The sequence below is a fragment of the Octopus sinensis genome, linkage group LG2 (assembly GCF_006345805.1).
Source record: "Octopus sinensis linkage group LG2, ASM634580v1, whole genome shotgun sequence".
Taxonomy (NCBI): domain Eukaryota; kingdom Metazoa; phylum Mollusca; class Cephalopoda; order Octopoda; family Octopodidae; genus Octopus; species Octopus sinensis.
The window spans coordinates 189,836,336-189,855,481 of record NC_042998.1 but is presented as its reverse complement, the minus strand read 5'-3'; the positions used below and the strand labels follow the sequence as shown (position 1 = coordinate 189,855,481).

General features: G+C 35.2%; 1 long non-coding RNA gene across 1 annotated transcript; it reads right to left on the bottom strand.

The window, feature by feature from the left end:
* Positions 1–13,343: 13,343 nt before the first annotated feature.
* LOC118762364 lies at positions 13,344–17,448 on the bottom strand. The gene is made up of 2 exons (XR_004998110.1): positions 17,353–17,448; positions 13,344–13,628 (listed from the first exon to the last, which is right to left on the bottom strand). It is a non-coding gene; the product is annotated as an uncharacterized LOC118762364 (long non-coding RNA).
* Positions 17,449–19,146: the final 1,698 nt, after the last annotated feature.

Genomic DNA, 19,146 nt, shown 5'->3' with positions numbered 1-19,146 from the left:
GGTGAGTAGGTATTTTCTCAACGTACTCTTAATCCTATATATTTTGTTTTCAAATCAAATCACAGATTACTATCGGGAATTTCGTAGCTTTAATCAACGAGTTTTGACGTATGATTCTAAATACTTATGTTTGCTTAATTAATGAATGTCTCTGGTGAAATTTGGTCGAAATAGAAGCGTACTAGACTAAGTGTAGCTTCAGGTCACCGCTGGTTCATTAGTACCGTACATTACAAAGAACTAATTCACTTTTCTTAATGTTTAACTAATGTTTAAGTGGAATCTTGTTCTAATTCGCCTGTGAAATTCATTCTTCCGACGGTATCTATACCAGTAATATATAGCGTTCAATTCAGTATACTGTACCTTTTCCCTGTACAGCTTAGCCTTGTGCCCGATCAAAAGGAGCTACTATAGTACCAATTCTAATTGATGTGCATGATTAATAGAAATACCTCAGTATAATGAACTGGAGTGGTTGTAAAATGAGACGTCATCAATGTCTGGTCGATTTACCATTACCAGATAAGTGAACCTTTGATTTGTAAACAGTATTACATGGTTGCGAGCGAAATTATCACTTATAAAGTTCTATAGCAAGTCCTTTCACAATAATTTCTTCAGCATAAAATGATTTTCATTACCTAAAGTCTCCTCTAACATTAAATACTGTTACGTTTTTCTCTCACCGCTTCTTTTCACCTTCGCAAATATTTTAGGCGTTCAAAGCTGCAAATTGCACACAAGGGTACTGTGATGAAAAGTAAGTACTTTCGCATCCTTATTATCATTACTATTATTATATTATTATTATTATTATTATTATTATTATTATTATTATTATTATTATTATTATTACTTATCTATCTTCCAGCAATTGTGCCATAAAACAATTATTTCTTTTTTTATATATATTTTTTCAATGCCAGGCCCCTTTTATATATTGGTAAATTTGATTACTTTAAATTCTTACGTTGTTATTGATAAATACATTCAACATAACCTGAAGGGTACATTTCTGTGAATAAGTAAATACATATAAGCATAAGGGCATTGTTTTGTTTTTATTTTTTTAGTTTTTCGCTTCTGTGTTCATTGACATCATATAAGATTGTTGTTGTTTTTTTTTTGAGAAATATTTTTTAGGTTTTTTTTTTTTGTTTTATCTGACGTGTCTTTTTTTTTTGTTATCACATTCTACCGCTGCCCCGGCGAATTCTGCCTTCACCCATAATTTGTCATTTGCTAATTGGGTCACTTCAAAAGAATTCATTAAGTGATGCCTTTCTATAAATATTTCATCAAGTTATACTTCCCGATCAGTGACCTTCACGGAAGTTTCAATAGACAAAGACAACCAAGCACTCACTCGTTTTATAACTGCGTCGATAATTCACAAAACTTAGAAGCGAAAAGAGAAAAATCGGATGAAATGATCACATAAAAAATAATAAAAATTCTTTATATTGCTCTTTTTATTTATTTATTTTGTTTCGGCTGCAATATCTTATTGTTCCTATTGTACAAACATATTTCATTGTATTTAGACGCGCCTGCGCACAAGAACCAACCCTCTTCTTTATGCCTTTCTTTCATTTTTTCTTTCTTTGATTCTCTCCTTTTCCTTTTACACTTGGTCGTTTCTTTCCTCCCATTTCCTGTTTCCTCCAGTTTTCATTTCCACTCCCCATCTCTTTTATGTAGTATATACACAAATACACGCAATCAAACATCTATATGTGTAGTATATCTAATGTATATGTATGTGATGTGCGCATGTACTTGTGCATATATTTATATATATATATATATATATATATATATATATATTATATATATATATATATATATATTTATATATATATATATACATACATGCATACATACATACATACATACATACACACATACATGTATGTATATATATATAATATACAACACGCACTTAATGTACATACCTGTATACACTCACAGACACACACACACATATACTTACATATATATATATATATACATATATACATATATATATACATATATATATATATATATACTTATCTATCTATCTATATATATATATATATATATATATATATGTATGTATGTATGTATGTATGTATGTATGTATGTATGTATGTATGTATGTATGTATGTATGTGTGTATATATAAAACTTACCCTTTCGACAGTTTTTACGATTTATTCTTTATTTTTTTTATTCTTCTTTCATTCATTATACTACTCCTGACTCCTCACATGCCTGCAGCCAACCCATCACCGAAATAATCGTTTCCAGTTTCGATCAACAATGGTTGCCTCTGGAGAATTAACAATATGGTTGAGTAGCGAGAAGAGGAAGGTGGTTGATGGCAAAAGAAAGCAGAAAAATGGGCGGGAAAATCACTTTTGGACTCCATTTTTTTACCTTCTCTCCCTCTCACTCTCTTTCTCTCTCTCTCTCTTTCTTGCTCTCTCTATTTCTTAATTCTTGTGACATTATTTTCCATGTGTAAGAAAAAGAAAATTGACGGGTGGTTCTAAGTCACTTATTGTTATTGTTTTTCATGTTTATAACTTTGTTATTTGATTGCAATTTTTCTGATTGATATTACGTTGTTGTTGTTGTTGTTATTGTGCTTTTTTTATTTACGTATTCATTTATTTCTTATTTAATTTCTTCTACTGTCTCCCATCATGTTTCTTTTCTTCCTTTTTTTTTTACTTCTACTTTTTCCTTCATTTTTTATCAAAGTCATATAATTCTTGCACTGAACTTTTTGCCTTATCGATTTACATCCTGTAGCTTCCTCAAGTATATTTTCGTCAATGCAATCTAATTTTTTTTATCTGTTTGTATAGTAATAATAATTTTTTTCGATTTTTTTTTTTCTTCCTTGTTCTCACTATTTACTTTTTACTCTTTGACTTTTTTCGAGTTTGTTCCTTTCCAATTTATATTTTCTGAAATTCCGTATTTTTTGTTGAAGCCACCATCCGAGTTTTAGGTTGCTTCATTTTTTTCCCTATGCTCTGGCTATGTTGCTCACTTTCACTACTCTTAATGCGTCGGTTAGAGTGTTATTATTATTACTATGTATGCCGATGTGCGTGATTGTATGCTCCCATGTTAATGCTTTTATCTTACTATATGTGTGTGTGAGTAAGAGACTATTGAATGTTTCGCCAGCCTGGAATCCTCAAATTTCCTGCTTTCTTTTATAAATGCCTATTTTTCTGAATTCTTTTGCTTCTACTTTTTATATTATTTTCGTTTAGCCTTTACAATTCCATTACCAATTGGAATTTTTTTTCACGAGCAATTGTTTTCATTCGAAATATTCTCCAGGATCCAGAGAGGTTCCCTACTTTTTTGTTTGGCTTGTATTGTTAGCATTAGACAATTAAAAATCCTATTAATGGAAGGGATCAGTCAAAGTAAACTCAAATTAAGATTGACTTTAGTTCGAAATATTTCGTATATGTGTTGAAGACTTCTTCGATGTAAAATCTCAACAGTGATGAAATTCTCAGTAAGATTAGATATTATAGTTACAGAGATCATATGTCAGCAAAGATAAGTGAATTTAAACAGATTAAATTTGTATATATCAGAAATATGTTCAATAAATTTAATATCATGTTCGAAACGAATGAAATGTGATGATAAATTCAAAATCTTCATAGTCTGAAAGTAATACTGCAACCTATCAAAATTTTTTTCGATCATTTTGTTTGAAGTATTAAGTCTATAACTTGTGGAAATAGTTTTGGTATAAACAACTAGAAATTATAAGTGAAGTGGCTGTCGTCGAAGTATCATGTTGTCTACTTATGGACATAATTTTGGAATAGATAACTAGAAATAATTCTAGGGGAAGCTTAAACTACTACTAATTTTAATGGTTTGTCTAAATACATAAACGTCCACACCTTGGAATTCGGAAGCAATATTTACAATAGGTTAGTCAGAGTAAAACGGGCATTGCCCACGGACTTTAAATAACTCCCTTTACAGATTGGTGACTGTTATGTCGCACGTTCAACTCTTCTCTGCTCAACTCTTTTCTGCTCGACTCTACTCTCCTACTATATCTACGTATTGGGCTAGCCTACTTCATCGTCTGGGAGCGTCCACATAACAGTGTCACTAATCAATGATGCAGAAATATCTTCGATGAAAAAGGAGCTTCTGTGTTGGTTTGCATGCTCACAGCTCCCTCATAAGTATCCAACAACGAAAAACTGGCATTAAACTGGGGACATTTTGGGCCTGTCACTCATGATTAAATGGGGGAAAAACAAAGGCAAACTAGGGACTGGCAGAATAAAAGGTTGAGAAATAACGTTGTAAAGTTTATAATTCTAAAAACTGATAATGAAGGAAGGTTTTAGCAATGTTTTTCTTTTATCCAGTTGCTGGCTGTTGCTTTCTGAAATTTAACGGTTATAAAATAAATGAGAAAGCCTTCCAGAAAGACAATAACTTATTTAGCCTTTGTTTTGTAGTGCGAACAAATAGGACTCTGGCTCCATTTAAGTATAATAACATAGTTAAGATGTGCTGTTTTATCGCCTGTGGATGGTTATCGAAAGGCGGATGGGAGTAGCCAGGTGAGATTGAATAGGCTTGCCTTGAATATTTTTTTAGGAAAAGGAAACGAGAAGACACATTTTGGTACTTTGGAGATGGCAGGATAATTCAGGCCTTTTCTGTGTGTTTTTTTTTTCCGGAATTTCTCAAGATGAGATGCCCCACTATTGAGAAGCTTTTCTTGCTGAAATTCACGTTGAAATTATATCTGAATGTCTTTTGTCATATCTTTTGTTATTTTTGGCTTCCTTTTGATCGTAAATCTCACTTATTTATGTATTGTATGTTTTGTCAGTATGTTTTGCCCTCAATGTCTTGGCTCTTGTGGTCAACAAAAGAAATCATTATCATTATCATCATCATTGTCATGGACGACAACAGCAGCAACAGCAGTGTTATTATAATAACGTTATTGCATGCTACTTTAGTTTCCAGGAACGTTGACTTGAGCTTTGGAGTCAAGTCCCCACAAATCTCAAGAATCTTTCTTAGGATTCTTGAAGAATATGACATGGATCAAAAATGCGTTTCTCAGTCCCAGTATCCTTTAGTCTAGAAAGCAACATAGGATAGTCAAGTGAAACTAGCAAAAGACTATAACGGTCCTATATTGAACCACTATTTATCTACATATTTTTCTGTTTCATATCTCATACTGAACATTTACAAAAGGTTTTGCTGCTTGTTGGTAGGAATATAAAGGCATAGCGGACATCCTACTCAAAGCACATTTTATTTAATAGCCGAAATCACGTAATACACTTTATGCTCAATATAAACATCTCATATCTTATGCACTTATCTCCCAATAAAATAACGTAATTCAAACATCATTAACTCTACAAATATACGTATAACACAAAACATACTCTTACATAACTGACAACGATACCTCGTTGCGCACACAACCAACAGCTCGCATAACTTGTTGTTTATTCCATCTCGAGCCATGCCTGGCTCATAAGGGCCGGTTTCCCGGTTTCTTGGCGTATAGGTTCCCCACCTGGACGGGACGCCAGTCCATCGCAGTGAGCTGCATGATGCTGGAGGAAGGAGTGAGAAAAGTTGTGGCGAAAGAGTCAGCAGAAGTTTCGCCATTGCCTTCTGCCGGAGCCGCGTGGAGCTTAGGTGTTTCGGTCATAAACACACACATCGTCCGGTCTGAGATTCGAACCCGCGATCCCTCTACCGCGAGTCCGCTGTTCTAACCACTAGGCCATGTGCCTCCACAGCTCGCATAACTGTCACCCAATAACGTAACATAACCTTTAAAATGTAATATGCTCCACATTATAACTATTTGACATTAAAACGTATATAACTCAACTCATGCACCGCAAAATTTCAATGAGACCCAGAATTGAGTATTACTGCTACAGCTGGGATGCTGCTGCCGCTACTGCTGCAATTGTTGCGGCTGCTGCTGCACCCACAGACACCTGAGATGTTATCAAGAGAAAGCCGCTCTTCTGGTTGGTATAAAATCACTCACAGGCCCACAGGTTTGCTGTCTTCTCTCTTTCTATCTCTCTACTCTCTCCCTCTATCTCTCTACCCCTTCTCTCTGCTTTTCTACCGCTACTATGATGGCTTCTGTTCCGTGCATTTTTCTAATCTCGTATCTTCTTTACTCGGGTATTCTTGATACACTCTTCATATCTTTTTTCATTTCCCTTTTCTATGCTCAATTCCCATCCCCATTGCGCTCTGCTCAAACTACTAGGCCTTGTCTTTCCTCCTCAGAACATCGGCTCTCTGGAATCCCAAACTCTGTTCATGTCTTTCCTTCGGATGCCGCCTTGCAATAACTTACGTGACACATTAGGACATCGATCTCTTCAGCTAAAGAGAGCTTGCAAAGGCATTTGACGCTGCTCTTTTATCCATAGCCGGCAAGTAACAAAACGAAAACATGTTAAAACAAACACCCACCCACCACTGAAATATTAGATAGTAAATATTCTACGCAACAAACAGGAAACATGTAACAGCAGAAACAATAAAGCAAATATCACAAAAAAAAAGCCAGAATTGGGGTAGCATAGAAACTCTATGCTGTGACCGGGATTTTTTTCTTGCAACACAAAACCAAAGCGTTAATACACAAGAAACTACCAAATATATATAATAGCGAAGCAGAATACAATATGTAATTTCAGAAGATACTGAAGATCTGAAGGTAGGGGAGACAGAGACAATCATAATGTTTCTAGCTGTCTAGTATTAATCAATATATATATATATGTGTGTGTGTGTGTGTGTGTGTGTATGTATGTATGTATGTATGTATGTATGTATGTATGTATGTATGTATATATATACTTGTAAATTGAAGATCTAATCATTAAAATGATTACATCAGTGGCTAGCCTATAAAAAATACCCACCATATCGGTAAAATTAATATCTAAGTATATAACTATAAAAATGTAATTATAATTAAGGGCGCTAGAAGGCAAACGCCAGTACACTAGAAGTAGATGTCAAATGTCTACAAGGCACTCTAAATTTGTTTTCTATTTTATTATAACTCAAGACTGAATGCGAGGGAAGGGGCAAGAAGATTTAGAAAATTTTGGATAGCTCTAAAATTTTGCCATTTCCCTTGCATTCAGACTTGTGTTATAATAAAATAGAGAACAAATTTAGAATGGCTTGTAGATATTTGTATTGGCGTCGGCCTTCCAGCATCCTTAATTATAATCATATTTTTATAATTATATACGTAAAAAATATGTGTTATCTTTTATATTTTACTAGTTTCAGTCATTAGACTGTGGCCATGCTGAGATCTCTCTCTTAGAGAACCGCTAAGTTACGGGACGTAATCACACCAATAGCAGTTTTCCTGCAGTAGTGCGGGACAAACACTGACACAAAGGCACACACACACACACACACATACACAGACATATATAATGTTATAAATATATATATACGACGGGCTACTTTCAGTTTCCGTCTACCAAATCCACTCACATGGTTTTGGTCTACCCGAAGCTATAGTAGAGGACAATTATCCCAAGGTGCCACGTGGTGGGGCCAAGCCCCGGAAGCATATGTTTGGCAAGCAAACTTCTTACCAGAAGCCACACCTGCACCTATAAGCTCCGCCTACATATATATATATATATCTATATATATATATATGCATGTATGTATACATGCATACATGCATACATACATACATACATACATACATACATACATACATACATACATACATACATACATGCATACATACATACATACATACATGCATGCATACATATATACATATATACACACACATATACATACATGCATACATACATACATACATACATACATACATACATACATACATACATACATAATATATGTAATGGAGCAATCACCAAGAGACTGAATTGGGAGATTTGAAGAAAACGAATTTTTTTCACTTTATATAAGGAAGCACTAACGTACAAACCACAGGCTTATTGCACCGAAGAAAATGTTCTATATAAGGATAAAACAACAGGAAGAATAAAAGAATAAAGATACATAAATTCAAAGGGAATTTCTAAAGATAAGAGAGAAAAAAATGACAAAATCTTAACCTGCTCAATATCCGATAAGGTTCGATCGAGTGCAAGTGAACCAGTGTGAAATCTATCAATTCTCAAAAGCTTTGGCCTAAACTTTTAGATGGACGGTCTTATTTTAGCTGCTCTTGATCAATGAATAGTCGTAATAAAAAGCTACGAAAGTATTGAAAGTAGAATCTAAAATTAAATGCAAGACAAAGCAATCGGGATACAAAAACGACTGGTTTCACTCCTACAAACAATATACTTGACCAGTTGGTACTGATGTGCATTCTGTAAGATTCAGGATTCTAATACTTCGACATGACTAAGTAGTGTGAGCATGCACCACAGTGTGACAATAATATGACGATGATAATCAAGAACATACCTATCCAGGCTGACAAGTCTGTCAAAGTGAAATTGTTAGTTAGTTAGTTAGTTAATTTGGCTCAAAAGCAAATAGCAAGGCCATGTAGGGGGACATGGAGTTAAGTACAGGGTGGTGTTCATGTAAAGAGTTCAAGCCACTTGAGGTCCAGGGAGGCTTTGAACAAAGCGGTCGTCGGCATCTTCACCATCTCGTCTGGCAGCTTGTTCCACGGATCCGCAACCCGGACGGAGAAAGCTCCTCTCCTTCGATTGAGATGAAATCGTCGCAGGTAGAGCTTTTCAGAATGACCCCGCAGCCGACGCTCTGGAGCAGGAGTGAAGAACAGCTCTTTCGAGAGGTTACACTTTCCGCTTATAATGTTGTGGGCGAGAATGGGATCACCACGGCGTCGTCGTTTTTCTAGAGAATAAAGGTCGAGCGTCCTCAGCCTTTCTTCATAGGACAAATTTTTGAGACCATGAACCATGCGGGTAGCCAGCTTCTGGACTCTTTCGAGATGCTGTATGTCTTTGGGGAGATAAGGAGAAGGGGCTTGAATCCCGTACTCCAATATGGGTCTCACCAGCGTGACATAGAGTGGTAGGAATATGGCTGCTGTGAGCATTCCGAATTGGAAGTTATCATCAAAGACATGAATGAAAATAGGAATATCTTGATAAACATTGCGAAAACCTAAGATGTACGAGAAGTCGAAAAACTATCGAAGAATAAATGAAAGTGGAAATAACCAATATGTGAAGTACGAAAGGAGAAGTAGTATCAATCATGCTAGGGACACCATATGAAAAATTACGAGCAGACTCATAAAAAAGAATCATGCCAGAGTTCACAATTTAACACACGGGTTAAAATATAACACTTAAATACATAGTTGCACTTTAAACGCAGCACATATTCAGTTAATAGTACAATTCACCCTGTTCGTTCATCTTCCAATACTATAACACGATTTACACACCACATACGCAGTACAGCCACCACCCAATAAAATAACACAATTTAACACATATTCTACAGTCATTTTTAAATGCCATTTAAAAAGAAAATTTCACAATAAAAATACGAAATACTAAAATGTCACAATGAATAACGTAAAGTAGAAAATTAGATATAACATGCCAAACACCTTCCCCACTCTTCCAAATGTCGATAGGGCACACACTTCAGGAAAACAGTTATGCACCTGGCAGTGCAGAAAAATACTAGCGTGAAACTAGCGAAAACAGCAACAAGAATAACATCTGCAGTAGCAACAGCAATAGTGATGATGATGATGATGATGATGATGATGATGATGATGATGATGATGATGATGGCGGTGGTGGTACTACTACTACTACCACTACTACTACTACTACTACTACTACTACTACTACTAATAATAATAATAATAATAATATTAATAATAATAATAATAATAATATTAATAATAATAATAATAATGATGATAATAATGGTGATGATGATGATGATGATGATGATGATGATGATGATGATGGTGATGAGGATGGTGATGGTGATGATGATGATGATGATGATGACGGTGATGATGATGTGATGATGATGATGATGATGATGATGATGATGGTGATGATGATGATGATAACGATGATGATGATGATGATGATAATAATAATAATAATAATAATAATAATAATAATAATAATAATAATAAATATCAAATAATAGTAATAATGCTTATTTCAATAAAATTTCATAGAACCGAAACCACAAAAATGTAACAAAAAACTACATCCACTCAAGGCAAGAAGTCTTAAATTTAAGACGACTGAAACAACAACAATACTGATCGTAATAATGATGATGATGTTCATTTTATGTTATTTTATGTTCATGGCAACAATTTCAACACCTAAGACCATTCCAACTTATTAAGCACAATTTGTCTGAAACACTAATCATTATCAACAGAAATGTATTTCTGTCTTTATCTTAAATGTCAAACAATAAAATATTGATAGATAGACAGATACATAACGAGATGGTTTGATAGATAGTTTGGAGAGAGAAAAGGTTGCCCTGATTCCAGGAAATTAACTCTCGTCAACTCTCGGTGCTGTTGTGAATAGTCGAGAATGTAGCCCACACTTTCGTTTTAACATAAAAATAACACCGCCTTCTGTCAACTCGTCTTTTATGCATACACACTTGCTTTTCTCGTTATTTGACAAATACTTCGACTGAACAGCCTTCTCAAGTGCTCTGACAAACACTCCAAAACGCCATCAAACAGTAAAAATCTTCAACTCCACTGTCATCATATCACGCATAAAAACATGCGTGTCAACCAGCTACCGACCGCTAAGATCAATCGAGGAGCATGCCTGCTCGCACGTGACTGACGTCACCATCGACCAAGTATTTTTCTACGCGCCAGATGGTATCCGGTCATTCTAAAATCAAGAGTGTATGGTGTCCGTTAGTTCCTGTTTGCATTTATCCTGCACACGCAAATGTGTATGTGTGCGCGTAGATCCCAGACTAGCCACATTTTCACCCACTCTTCCTTCTACAACTGTTTATATTTATCCGTAAATCATAGTGTTTTTAGAAACACGTGTTTATGCATGCATAATTCTGTTTCAGTGAACCTTTTTTCCTTTTATTATTATTATTATTATTATTATTATTATTATTATTATTATTATTCTTATTATTATTATTATTATTCGGCGTTTGGTCTAGAGTTTGACAACTTCGTTACTCTAATCTTGACATTTCAGGAAGAAATAACAAAGCAAAACGAAACAAAAAGTTGTAATTTGTATGACCTACTCAGGCTACTCAGACTACTCCCAATGTGGTGCTCCAGCACTGCCAGAATACTATTGATTTAAACCAATTTAAAACACGCACTCGCAGACGCATAGACAACACATACACTCACCACACACACACAACATCTTATCGCACGAGCACATGTATAGACATATTACATAAGAACGAATGCTTCTGCCTAAAAATATATTGTGTGCAGAATTCCATGTTAACGAGATACTCGTCAATTAAGCATAGTTCCTTCTGCTTTCAGCAGTGAGCTGCACAACTATAATATAACATGTATGTACAACTAACACTTCAGGGAAATTAATTTACATATTTTGCATAGAGCTTATGTATGCAAGAGACTTAAAATGACCGCCAACCGGATGTTGTAGTATTTGAGTTTCTAAACTGAGCTACAAATATATAAAATAAATTATACTTTCTGTAGATAACCGTTTGAGATGGTTGATATTTGCACCGTCTTCTATATATTCCAACATTAAAAAAGAAGAAGCTATATTTAAATGCGCAAATTAGGGAATGTCTATGTAGTCGACTTACCTGCTGAAAATAGCAACCAAATCTCTCTTAACTCATACCACAACATCTGAAAAAGGACATATTGTAAACCGTTGTACCTTATCCAATAAGAAGTGCATTTAGTGAAAGGTCTGTGCGGCCATGTTTGATTCCAGGTAAAACAACAACTTTGAATAAAAGAAGGTATTACTAGCCTCTAATGTTATTGTGATTGTCAGGAATGAAAACCAAACAAGCTAATCCGTAGAACCAGCAACGCGAAAGTATTTAGAATAAGATTTCTTTTTTACGTCTTCTACTCCCCGCACGCCAATATCAATTGTGGAGCGTATCGTCAGAAGCAGTAAAGTGCTCAACTATATATCTTGCAGCATAGGCGGCGAGCTGGCAGAAACGTTAGCACGCCGGGTGAAATGCGTAGCCGTATTTCGTCTACCGTTACGTTCTGGGTTCAAATTCCGCCAAGGTCGACTTTGCCATTCATCCTTTCGGGGTCGATAAATTAAGTACCAGTTACGCACTGGGGTCGATGTAATCGACTTAATCCCTTTGTCTGTCCTTGTTTTTCCCCTCTGTCTTTAGCCTCTTGTGGGTAGTAATATATATATATATATATATATATATATATATATATATATAGATATATATATATATTATATATATATATATATATATATATATATATCTTGCAGCAACGACATAGGGTTCAAATCTAACCAAGGTCGATTGTGCCATTTATCTTTCATGTAGTGTTGATTAAATGAGTACCAGTTAGACTGATTACAAAAATGGGTTGCTTCAAATCTAGTCACTGAAATCGATATTGGATTGAATTACGACCTCAAAGGTCAAGGGTTCAAATACCCTGCAGGATTTTGTATAACATTCTTCACAATCCGGTTTATAAAATGTCGTTATTGCTGTTCTTTAGCGATCTCATCTTTGTATTCCTTCCATGACCATCCCACCTTTTCTTTCGACAAGGAGAGGGCTGCATAATCGAATGTATCCTTCCTATTTTTAAGGCGATTCTTTCATTAGTGTTATTGGGGCCCCTCTCTCAAGTAGGGCGAAAGAGATTTGGTTGCTATTTCTAACATGCCGGAGTCATAATACGTAGATACTCCCTTGTTGGCTCATGACGTCATGAAGTTGAATATCGTGTAGTTCCAAGGATCTGCGGAAAGATTTAAATTTATTACATCACTCCATTAATCCACTAATCTCTTTTCTTTTGTACTTTATTTTCATGTACTTTGCTGAAAGTTTCAAAGTTGACAATCTATATGTTACATCTGATGTCAGTCCCTTTCTAAACATTTTTAGCCTGGACGGATTATTATTGAAATCCTTCTTTTCATTTCAGATTTTTAAAGCAGAATATATCAAGAACTTCTTCATATATTGTTTGTTACTTTTTGTGTATTTTCTCCATATGATAATGCATCCTTTTCATCCTCAATTTATAATTTCCTCTTTTATTCGTAAGTCAGCGGAGAAGGGGCGGTGCCCCTGACCTTTGTGGATCCCTCTCAGACTGCTGAGATCGTTAGCATTCGTGTTCACTTTGATTGAAACATCGGCAAGACGAAATCACGAAAAGAAAAATTCCAGATAGATGCAGCTTTGAGTAGATGAGCCAGAGAAAACGTTTTCTGATGGATCTGGGTTGGTAAAAGCACAAAAGAGGGGAAGAAAAGAGGAGAAACTGCTGGGTTGAGTGGCTCCTGAATGGCGATGGGAGTCAGCTACTTAATTCGAAGCTGTATCTGTTGTAAAATAGACAGAGAGAAAACAGAATATCTGTAAACTACTGACTATTGTGTTGGTTAGTAAATCCTTGACAATCATTGAGAAATGTTGCCTTTTCCTTACCGCATATACATTCCCAATCATATTTTCGAGACTCGATTTATATATTGTTTTTCGTGCAAGTGATTAACATGAGGTTTATTTTAATTGAATATTCTGATTTGTCACAACTTCCAGTTTACGTTGTTGTGCATCTATTTAGTGACTGCCTCATCACTATTTCATACGTAAAGAAGTCTACTAAGACCGGAACATATCCGAGGTTTTGTTTTTTGCATGCCCAAATTAATAAAATACTATTTGTCACTGAGCTAATATTATCTTCTCTGCTCATTAGTGCATTTGTATTTCTCATAAAAGTTTTGATACTCACTACACAAGGTAAGTAAACACGAATTTAGTAACCAATCACATAACTTTCTTGGATTAGTTCCGTATGGTTTGTCGATGTAACAGCAATAGCATTACGGCCCCAGGAACTTGAGCTGTACGCGAAATAAACCTTCAGTTGCTAGATAATGGCTAATGTTGATGTATCCGATAACGAGCTTCGAATTTACAGATTTCAGCTCATCCATTTGTTTCAACACAAATCTATATAACTCCTCATAATCGAGCATGATGCTTAAATTTATTATTGAAAATAGATGCAAGCAAAGCTCTCTGGTTAAGACGTTCGCTTCACAATTACGTGGTGCTAGATTCGATCCTACTGCACAGCATGTTGCCTCGTGTTGACCCAAAAGTTGTAAGTGAAATGAGTTGACGGAAACTGAGTGGAAGTCCGTCAGATAGATCACACCTGTTCTCGAACTGATAGCTTAAACCGTCCCCAGTTTATCACCTTTCCTGGCTTTTGTGTGCTTTGTGTACTTTCAACAGAGTCAAGTCTATTGTACGCATTCGGACCACGAAGCCAGCCTAAGGAGAACTCAATATCATTTTGCATTTATTAAAGCAACTCAGGAATCATGTTGTCTTCTTCCCTACTGCTCACTCCATTCTCACTGTAAAAAGTCATTGACGTTCTTCTTCCTTTGACGACACCATAATAAATGTAGAATGGAGAAGTTCCCAGATAATAAGATATCAAAATATTTTATAAATACTAACCTCTAAATATTATTAGATTAAACATTTCCCAAAATAATAGTGTCATAGATTATAGGTTTCCAATCAGTTCAATCACTAAGTGTACGTAAAGCTTTAGTGGAATAGTAACAACAATGTATATTTTCTTATATATATATATATAAAAGAATTTTTTGCGTGATAAAAAACCAAGGCTGTATAGATATTAGAGCATTTATAGATAGAAGGTCTTATAGCCGTTTCTAGGATATTAATTAATAATATGCGTTCATCGGAGACGGTGTGAGAGGATAAATTAAGTCATAGTTAGTTTCGATGTGATATAAATAGAGAGTGAGGTAGAGGAAAGAAAATAGATGTAAGATATGTATGGGTATTGAAGTTGTAAATCCGTTTTATAGGCATAATGGTATATATGCAATATTCCAATATCCTTTGAGTAAAATCTAAAAGTCTAACTGATTATATTTAGTCGGTGATATAGCTTGAAGCAGGCCTTGTTTGGTACGTGGCATTGAAAAGTCACAACAATGAGGAAGCACCGATATCCGTCGTTCCAGAAAGGGACCTGGTTTGAGTTGTATCGCTTGCCTATGACTTACTTTCAGGTATTTTTACAGCAGACGCGTTGAAAAGATATTCTCTTACGCCTAATACGCAGCCGACCCACGAACTAACAACACACATACTTCGTGTATGTGTTCGATTTTGTTTATTTACCTCGAGCTGCTTCTAATTCATATTTGAATATATATATATATATTATATATATATATATATATATATATATATATATATATATATATATCAGCCCTCGGGTACATGTGTATAGCCGTGAAATTCACTATGTCTAGTGCGTTAAAAATGTATGTCGACTTTCTGTCAAAAACTGTAACTACGCAACTTAGTCATTCAACAAATAAAGATGAATAAAATACCGTAAATCCTCGAGTATAATCCGCATTTTTTCCCAAAAATTTAAATGTCAAAATCCTTAGTGCGTACTATATACGAGGTTAAAAATGAAAATTATTTTCTAAGCAATGTCCGAGTCTCTATTTGCTGTCCGGCAATGTTTATTCAGATGCATTTTGTGATGTTGGGCGCGAAAATACCTTAAGCTAAGCCTGAAAGTAATGAAGTCATAAAACAATGATCCATAACTTGCAGTAAGTAACATTTATTAAACATAATTACTGTTATTTCTTTATTTTCTGCAAACAAAATGCACAAAAAGGCTACACGTTTGCAATATGTTATATATACAATAAAAATAAAGGACATTACCGTATACATTTTTACAAACCAAGGACGTAACTTGACTCAAGTTAGAGAAGGGTTGCGTATTATACACAAGGTTTAGGTTTTTCAGAGGTACAGCCCCCTAAAAATCCCCTGCGAACTATACTCGAGTATTTACGGTAAGTACTTAGGGTTGTTTTTAATCGCCGAAAACCCTATGGTACAATACACCAAAATTCCTGTAGTCCAGTGATTGAAACCAGTAAATTTTTTTTTAATCAGTAACGTCTAGAATGATATCAGAACGGCATGAGAGGATAAATTCGGAAGAGCTTTAGGAAAAAATATTTCATGATATTTAAATAGATTCGTATTTTAAAAAAGTTCTGTGCTCAAATCACGCTAAGGACATCTGTACTTTTCATCTATGGGTCGATAAAATAAAATACCATTCAGTTACTGGGGTCAATTTAATATTTACTCTTTTACTCTTTAACTTGTTTCAGTCATTTGACTGGAGCACCACTTTAGTCGAGCAAATCGACGCCAGGACTCTTTTGGTCTCTTTTGCCGAACCTGAAAGTTACGGTGACGTAAAAACACCAGCATCGGTTGTCAAGCGATGTTTGGGGGACAAACACAGACACACAAACACACACACACACACACACACACACACACACACACACACACACAGACACACACACACATATATAGACATATACATATATACAACAGGCTTCTTTTCAGTTTCCGTCTACCAAATCCACTCACAAGGCTTTGGTGGCCCGAGGCTATAGTAGAAGACACTTGCCCAAGGTGTCACGCAGTGGGACTGAACCCGGAACCATGTGGTTGGTAAACAAGCTACTTACCACACAGCCACTCCTGCGCCTACGACAGGCTTCTTTTCAGTTTCAGTCTACCAAATCCTCTCACAAGGCTTTGGTCGGCCAGAGGCTATAGTAGGAAACACTTGCCCAAGGTGCCACTTCTGCGCCTATTTCATTAAAACTCCAATGATATGAATTGAATTATAATAGAAGACGAAGACTAAGATTCAGCTCATCTTCTGGTATTCATAAAACAGGTACCTGTCATCTACTGGTTTCCATTTGATCAATTATTACTCAACAACTAAATATAGAGTCTTGTGTTTTAAGTTAGAAACTGTATTATAACACCAGGAGCAGGCTTTCTACCTGTCACATGTTAGATAACAAAGATGTTCTTTAAGTAGAAAATGTGTTGCCTTAATGAACCACTTAAATCAACTTAACTGTAAAGAATATTGTAAAAATTAGTTAAGAATTTAATGATAAATGAATTTCAAAGACTCGGGTTTACCTTGCAGACATCATCGGAAAGTTGCGTAACAATCACCACCACCACCACCGAAAATACTTAAAACTCTAATATCTTCTCTCATTCCTCACCGTCAGCTATCCGTCACCTTTTATCACTATATCACCTATTCGTCATTGACGTTTTATTACTTCCTAATGCGTACGTCACAAGTCATTCACTCATCACTAAATGACTGATGACTAAACCAGAAGGTTCGAAAGCTAATGTCAGTCATGTGAAATTCATTAAATATATTATGAGTGAGAGAGAGAAAAGGAGTAAGTAAAAGAGAGAGAAAGGGAAGGAGGGACGGAGAGAAAGAAGGAAAGTCAGAGGGAAAGTGAGAGAGGAAAAGAGCGAGAGAAAGAGAGAGTAAAGAGATGAGAAGCCGCTGGATATGTAAAAAGAGAAATAAAACTGGAATGTAACAAACTTGTGCATTTTCTAATCACACTTCAGCCTATTTCGATGATTAAAAATGTACATATTTTTGTATTGGCTTACAAATTTTATCTTATTTTTACTTCTTGTTCTCCTCTTCGTTCGCTGTAAAAACTTTAAAATATTTAGAAGTATGCAGCAAATGAGCTTGGCTGTAATGTTTGCCATTCACGTATTTCTGTTCTTTACAGTTTGGGGAGCTGATGTGCTTGATGCGTCGTTATAGATTAACCATTTTGTTTATTAAGACGCTTCAACTTCTCTGCTGTTGCTCCACATTACGGACGTATATCAAGATATCTGACAGGCAAGGATTGAGTTATGTTACAAACATTCTTGATTTATGATTTATTGAATTACAGTACGCCTGAGTTATTAGTGGTCGGTAGAGTTTTTCAACGATGTTTTATGTGACTATGTTAAATGAAAAGTAAACGTAAAAAATTATATAGAATTAAGCTGGAAGACAGATAAAGAAAACGGAATACTAAACTATGTAAGATTTTAAATAACATAAAGAGCGAATAGTAAGCGTTAAATTTAGTATATAAATTTAATATGGGGTAAATATGAATAAATTATATACAACTTGAGAAGTATGTAAACATATTCAAAAATAACCCCCTTCACAATCACCACCATCACGACCAACATCACCGCCGCCACCGCCACCACCATCGACCAGAAAATGTGCGAATGAACCCCAACTACTGAAATAAAGAAACCCATACACAAAATCTCATAAATACTGTCATATACACCTGTGAGTGCGTGGGTATAAGTGAATCCTGTTGTGTGTGTGTGTGTGTGTGTGTGTGTGTGTGTGTGTGTGTGTGAGTATGTGAGTATGTGTGTGAGATAGAGAGAGAGGGGGAGAGAGAGCGTATTAATATGCGCGTATTCAAATATAAACATACACAAATATATATATATATATATTTATATACACTCACATAGAGACATAAATGATATTCAAATTATTAAATCATTTGTTAAAATTTATTTGTTAAAGCTTTTCCCCTTCCGTATCTCTTTGCTCATTGCTTTCATTATACATACATGCTTATTTACATACATGGATAAATATATACTTATATGTATGTATGTATGTATGTATGTATGTATGTATGTATGTATGTATGTATGTATGCATGTATGTATGTATGTGCACACATTATACACCGAAAACCAGGATGAAAAATTTCTTTAAGATATAATGTGCGACAGTAATTTGTGTGTATGTATGTGTGTATGTGTGTGTGTGTGTGTGTGTGTGTGTGTGTGCGTGCGTGTGTGTGTGTGTGTGTGTGTGTGTGTGTGTGTGTGTGTGTGTGTGTGTGTGTGTGTAAAAAG